Source organism: Mus musculus, chromosome 16, assembly GCF_000001635.26.
Source record: "Mus musculus strain C57BL/6J chromosome 16, GRCm38.p6 C57BL/6J".
In the NCBI taxonomy this organism is placed as follows: domain Eukaryota; kingdom Metazoa; phylum Chordata; class Mammalia; order Rodentia; family Muridae; genus Mus; species Mus musculus.
Window position 1 is genome coordinate 68,476,172 of NC_000082.6, and position 7,276 is coordinate 68,483,447.

Below are 7,276 nucleotides of genomic sequence, written 5' to 3' on the forward strand. Positions count from 1 at the left end.
CAAACTTCTCTTGTTCTGTCCCTCTGCCTGGCTGTCTCTCCTAGGTAGTGCCACCACTTTTGATTCATGATATCCTGAAACTACAAAACTGGACTGCTCATGTATCCATGAAGTATTTGTGAGTGTATCAAGCTGCCATTGCTAACCTATGAACGAAACTGCCAATTTCCAGACAAAACAGACAGGAGTTGTTTCAAAGAACCTTTCTGAACAGGTCCACTCCTCTCTTCAAACCCTCTTATCCTTTTTTCCCACTACCTCTGGTGGGTGGTGTGTAAAAGGGTTAAAGCATTTAAGAACCACCATGAAAAATAGGTTTTGCAAAATTAAACTTACACTGGTTGTATTCGTTTCTGGACAGGGTTTTCTCCAGACTGCTTGTGATGCTTCTATACATTTTAAATCAGAGATATAACATGACTTCTTATCAATATATCCTGTGCATTATTATATAATAATTTATTGGGATACTATTGGGGAAAGAGTCTCTGGGGGTGTTTCTGATAAGGGAAAATGCTTGAAGAACACTCTTGGAAGTTAATTTCTGTGTCACAAATATTTACCTCACTACCATTACCCTGCAAAGTTAATATCATGTAAAATACTGGTATCTAGAGTTTTATAAAAGCAGAATATATCTATGACCATATTCCAAGAATAAATTGAAACTTATCAGCAATTCTAAATAACAGGTATAGTATCCAAGTTGTTAAAACACTTAGAAACTGTCACTATGTTTGCAGAAAAATTAACAGTTACTGAGCCACGATTAAGTGCAGTTTTAACTTCTCTATTAGGAATTGCATATTGGAAGCCACAGGGTGTATTTTAATTCAAAATGATAATCACTTTATGAAGCAAACCTATTCCTAACACTGTATTCACCAGTGCCTTACCTATGTATGATAATTATGAATAAACATTACTGCATCATTATGAAGGAAAAGTCTATAATAAAGAATATTCCACAGTAGTCCAGACCCTCCTCTCATATATATATGAGTATATACTCACACATAATCAAAATCTGTGAGATATTTTATCTGCTAGTTGTAAGGTTGAATTGTTAATGATTATATAGTATATATCTGAAATTGCATCATACACATTGTTAGGAATCAAAATAAAATTCATGAGGGAAAAAGAATATTGGTCTATAAAACATAAATGTAAGGATAGATCTTACATTTTACAAGTCATTTTAAGACTACAAATTAAAAAGGAAAAGTTGAATAAAAACAGATTCTAGTGAATACATTTATCTGTTCATACAGCCTTATCAAAGTCATTCACTTAACAAATTCACCACATTTACCCATATTTGCTATGAGGATTTTAAGGTTACAGTATTTTTATTTCAACATATGTTACACATTTTCCCTCAAGATAAATTTTAAGAACCAAGTTCTTGGCTTCTAAGAATGGTACCTTCAAAAATGAGAAATTTTTTGAAGTCTCTAGAGGCATTATTCTAGGCTATTTCCTTTTTCCTGTATATCTTTGTTTTCCCTTTTATCTGTATGTACATTAACTGGAAGGAGTTAGAATGCTGTGGTTTTACTCTTCTACTAGCATTCTTTCATAGTATTCTTGGAGAAATAACTGCAGTAGTAAATCCATTGCTGAAGACAATGCCAGAAGTCATCATTTGTAAAATGTACTTAGAATTTATAACTGCTATCGTATTGGTATTTAATAAATAACATGCACATATTTCTAGTAACTCCATTTTTTATTATATAATATATACCTTACCAAAGTGCTATGAATATTGTGTACCTTAAGCAAAAATTAGTTGACTGATTAATTTTGGTGTGTGTGTTTTTTTTTTTCAAATCAGTATTTCTGGGTTTTTTTATTGCATTTACGAGTCTTTGAAGTTATAGGTAGCATCTGAGAGGGTTTCTGTTTTTTTGCTTTGTTTTTTTTTGCTTTGTTTTTTTTATTTTGTTTTTTGTTTTGTTTTTTGGTTCTTTTTTGAAACTCATTATCTTGTTTCCCTTTTAGTTGGAAGAATTGGCAGAGAAAAGAAAATGCCCATTCTGTATTTTTTTTTTCTGTCTTTTCTAGTATGTGATCTTTCTTCACACATCCTTCTAGAAGAATATTCTTAAAATAAATTTCTTTGTCTCAGGAGAAGCATATTATAGCTTATTTTGGGTAAGAGACATTTGTGGATCATTTTCATAAAGGACAAACTTGACTTACATTAAATATTAATGCCAATTCACAGGAGAAACATTTAATAATGAATAGAATCATAAATGAACACTTATCAAGCATAAGCAAATAATTTATACAAAAAGATATGGATGAGAAAGTTAATTGATACTATTGCATGAGTGAGTTCATAGAATATAAGTAGTCATTACATATTTCAGATAACTATGAATTCCCATGCAATGTGAAGAGGGTAGTAATATGTTCTTGTGGCCAATCATTTATTAGAAGTTTCTATACATATTTTTGAGGAATGTTCATCAATATGTTTTCTAAAACTCAGTATTCTTTCATAATGTAGATCTCTGATCAAATTATTTATGGTAGAACTGAAGTTTGGTGTAATAAGAGATACACATATGTAGGAAACTTTCAGAAGAAATCTTAAAGTGTTTGATTAAAGAGTTGAAGGGGGCCAAATGTCTTAGGTCATAGTCAAGTTACTTGGCATAATACTATTAGTTGAATCCTGCACAAGTAATTCAAAGAAACCAATAAAACATAAAACAGGACATGTTAGTCCAAAATTTCTGTCTTTCCAGTTAGTCTCTTTTTGTACATGGAAATATTTTAATTAAGTAAATAATTAATTATTTTTACACTTTGGATTTTATTCGCACCCCTACCTCCTACCCCACCTGACCTCTAAACACTCTGGGGCCTCCAGTCTCTTGAGGGTTAGGTGCATCATCTCTGATTGAACACAGCACCAGAAGTCCTCTACTGTATAAGTGTTGGAGACCTCCTATCAGCTGGTGTATGCTGCCTGTTTTGTGGTACAATGTTTGAGAGAACTTGGGGGTCCATATTAATTGAGATTGCTGGTTCTCTTACAAGGTTGCCCTCTTCCTCATCCTCTTTCAGCCTTTCCCTAATTCAACCACAGTGGTCATCAGCTTCTGTCCATTGGTTGGCTGTAAATATCGGCATCTGATTCTTTCAGCTACCTGTTGGATCTTCAGGAGTGTGTTCATGCTAGATCCCTTTTTGTGAGTGCTCCATAATCTCAGTAATAGTGTCAGGCCTTGAGAATTCCCCTTGAACTGGATCCCACTTCCGGACTGTCACTGTATCTATATCTTCTTTTCCTCAGATTCCTCTCCTTTTCCATCCCTGTAGTTCTTTCAGACAGGAACAATTATGTCTGAGAGATTTGATTGTGAGATGGCAAACCAATCCCTCATTTGATGCCCTGACTTCCTGCTGTAGGTGAGCTCTATAGGTTTCCTCTCCCCACTGTCCGGTATTTCATCTGAGGTCCCTGACTTTGAGTCCTGGGAGTCTCTCATCTCCCAGGTCTCTGGTGCATTCTGGGGGTCCTCCTACTTCCCCAGGTTGCCTTTTTATATTCTTTCTTCTGGTCCTCAGGGTTTCAGTCCTTTTCCCTAACCCAAAATCAGACCAGGTTCCCCTCTCCTTTGCCCTCCCCTCCCTGTCTACCATCCTTCCCTCCTTCCCCACTTGTGATTGCTTTCTTCTCCCTTCCAAGTGGGACTGAAGCATCCTATCTTGGGCCCTTTAGCTTGTTGACCCTTTTGAGTTCTGTGGACTGTAATGTGGGTATTCTGTGTTTATTGTGACTAATATCCATGTATTAGTGAGTGCATATCATTCATGTCCTTTGAGTCTGATTCACCTCACTTAGGATGATATTTTCTAGTTCCATCCATTTGCCTGCAAAACTCAGGATGCCCTCATTCTTAATAGCTGAGTAGTATCCCACTGTGTAAATGAACCACTTTTTCTGTATCCATTCATCTGTTGTGGGACATCTGGGTTGCTTCCAGCTTCTGGCTATCACAAATAAGGCTGCTATGAACATAGTGGAATGCGTGCCCCTGTGGCATGATGAGTCATCTTTTGGGTGTATACAAAAACAAAACAAAACAAAACAAACAAACAAACAAACAAAAAACCAAAAAAAAAAAACCTATCAAAAAATGGGGTATAGGACTAAACTGTGAATTCACTACACAGTATTCTCATATGGCTGAGAAACACCTAAAGAAATGTTCAAAGTCCTTAGTGATCAGAGAAATGCAAATCAAGGTGACCCTGAGATTCCACCTCACACCAATCAGAATGGGTAAGATCAAATCCTCAGGTAACAACACATGTTGGCAAGGATGTGGAGAAAGAAGAACACTCCCTCATTGCTGGCAGGATTGAAAATTGTACAACCACTCTGGAAATCAGTCTGGAGTTTCCTCAGAAAGGTGGAAATAGATATACCTGAAGACTCAGCAATACCACCCTCGGGAATATTTGGAAATAATTTAAGATATCAGAAAGATATATTTAAGTGTCAGATTAATTTGATTCACTTGTAAGATATTACCACCAAAGCATAAAAATTAATATATTTCTATAAACTGAGTTTTCCTGAGGAAGGACCATGAAAACAGCCCCACTGGAAAAGTTTTGGTGCAACTAAACAAAAAAGGTAAAATACACAAAACAAAAAAAATACCTAGAACTCATCTTATACATATGAGTCAAAGATATTTACAATGAACATGATGAAACTTTGAAGAAACACATTTAAAAATTCATATTTGAGTGTGTGTGTGTGTGTGTGTGTGTGTGTGTGTGTGTGTGTGTGTACATGGTATGTGTGTGTGTGTGTTATTCTTAAGTTCAGCAGCTAGAAGAATGAATATGGTCAAACTATCTATATACTCCATATTAAATTGATTAAGTAGTGACAACTGGGCAAGATCTCATCCAGCTAAGCTTACTGTGTATGTGCTTGCAGGTGATCAAGCAATAGTTTTATCATGTCAATAACCTGCTTATTCTCATTTGGACTTTTACTCTAGAATAAACTATAATCCAGAAATAGAGGGCAGACCTGTGATCCAGATCATGAGTCTGGAAGACATAGCCTTTTGATCCTGATATTGAGATATAGTGGCATAAGTCCAGGCATGGGGGCACATGATTTCCCAGCATTGAGGAAACTCAAGCATGTAGATCTCTGAGATGAAGGTCAATTTACAGAGCAAGTTTCAAGGGAGCCAAGCGTAGGCAATGAAGGAGTTGGAAAACAGAAAGCTGCTGATAATATATTAGAATGAAGGAGCCAAGTTGCACTTTCAGCAAGAAGAACTTTGTAGCTTCAGCCATGTAGCTCTAGCTTTAGAATCAAGAATACAAGGGACTACTTGGACAATTGATCCTGGTTAGCTGAAGCTAAGAGATAAATGGTCATTAAGAAGAGATCAGCATCCCTGAAGTGAAATCTTCTGAAAAGTGTTCCCTGAGAGCAGAAAGGAGCTGTGTTTCAGAGATAGCTGCTTTTGAACTTTATGTTAAAGTTGGTCTTGGTGATGCATACAAATCACCCAGGTGGAACTAGCTTTGAAGATATGAAGGGATCATGGAGAGCAGTTGAGGCTTGGAACTGGGAGAGGCCAGAGAAGATGTCTGGTGAAGGTGCAGCCTCAGATACAGTTGATAAGGCAGAACTGAAGGGTCATGCAAAGCAGTTGAGATTTGGCACCATGAAGATATCCTGTGAGAGGCCCTTAGTGAAGCCTTGTTTCATCAGAAGACCCCAGCATATTGTAGATGCCAGTATTATTGGATGATCACCAAGAAAAGCAGCAGCAATGTAGTACAGTCAACTAGAGCCTAGAGTGCTACAGAAGGCAGAGATAAAGTAGTGATCCAAGCCCTTTGGAGGAATCCAGAATATCATATGTGGACTTTGGAGCAACAAGCTGTAAAGTTGAAGTTGCCTTTGATACCCAAACATGTTAGAGATATCAAGATGTTAAAATGTTGGAGTGATAGAAGTACTACCAAAGAAAGCTGCTAATAAGAATCAAAACAGGTGAAGAGAAAGAACTGTGTTGAACTTGATAAAGCTGAAAGGATTTGGAGATCTGAAGAGCACTTTGTCCTCAGATATGAGCTGCAGAATTTGGAGTTTGCTCAGTATTCTGTCTTGTATTGGCACAGTATTATTCAATATGACATTTTGGAAGGGTGAAGTATAGCATGGATGATTTGGAAGTACGTGATCATCTACTTTTGATTTTTATTTCTTGGAGGAACTACAGTTAAGTGATTTCATGAATCTCAGAAGAGACTTTTTATTGGATATTTTATTTAATTACATTTATAATGTTATCCCCTTTCCCACTTTCCCTTCCATAGCCCCTATCTCATCCCCATACCCCTGCTTCTAAGAGGATGCTTCACCACCCACGTACCCACTCCCACCTCACTGCCCTTGAATTTACCTAATGTAGGTATTGAGCCTTCACAGAACCAAGGGTCACCATTCCCATTGACACCAGATAAGGCCATCCTCTGCTACATATACAGTTGGAGCCATGGGTCCCTCCATGTGCACACTTTGGTTAGAGGTTTAGTCCCTGGGAGCTTTGGGCATGGGGGTCTGGTTGGTTGATATTGTTGGTCTTCCAATGAAGTTGCAATCCCCTTCATCTCCTTCAGCCTGGTCCCTAACTTGTCTGTAATGAAGTAGACATTTACTCTGGTTATGGATTTGCCTTTCTTGTACATAATGCTTTTGACATAACTACTATCTCCGTTCTTACAGAATCTCTTATCCACCATCCTGGTATGGCACAAAGTATTCCCTCTACCAAGGAACTTACTTCACAGTCAGAAAAATATAACAGTGGGCCCATAATCATGTAATCTACTGTTCTTACCAGTTTTCCAAAAATTCTGAAGCAACTGGTCTGATAGAAGGAATAATATTTTGAACGTAAAATCACTGTCAAGTAGCTGGCAGCAGCTGAAGTCTTGGACAGGGTTTTCCAGAAGGTGGTATATGCTCTGACTGAGCTTCCAATATATGGATATATGGAACAGTTTCTCAAATAGCCAGGATCCATGTGTCCAGGAATCAAGTGGTCTTGAAGTGGTAGTTAAACCCATTAACACCCCTAGCAACTAGTGATGCACTAGGACAATGTTTCTTTCCTATCCCCATGTGTGGTCTAGTAGTTTGCTTACTGAGTAGGAAGTATTACTGCCAGGAGATACACCAAATATTCCATCAGACTCTCTAGTGGCCTCT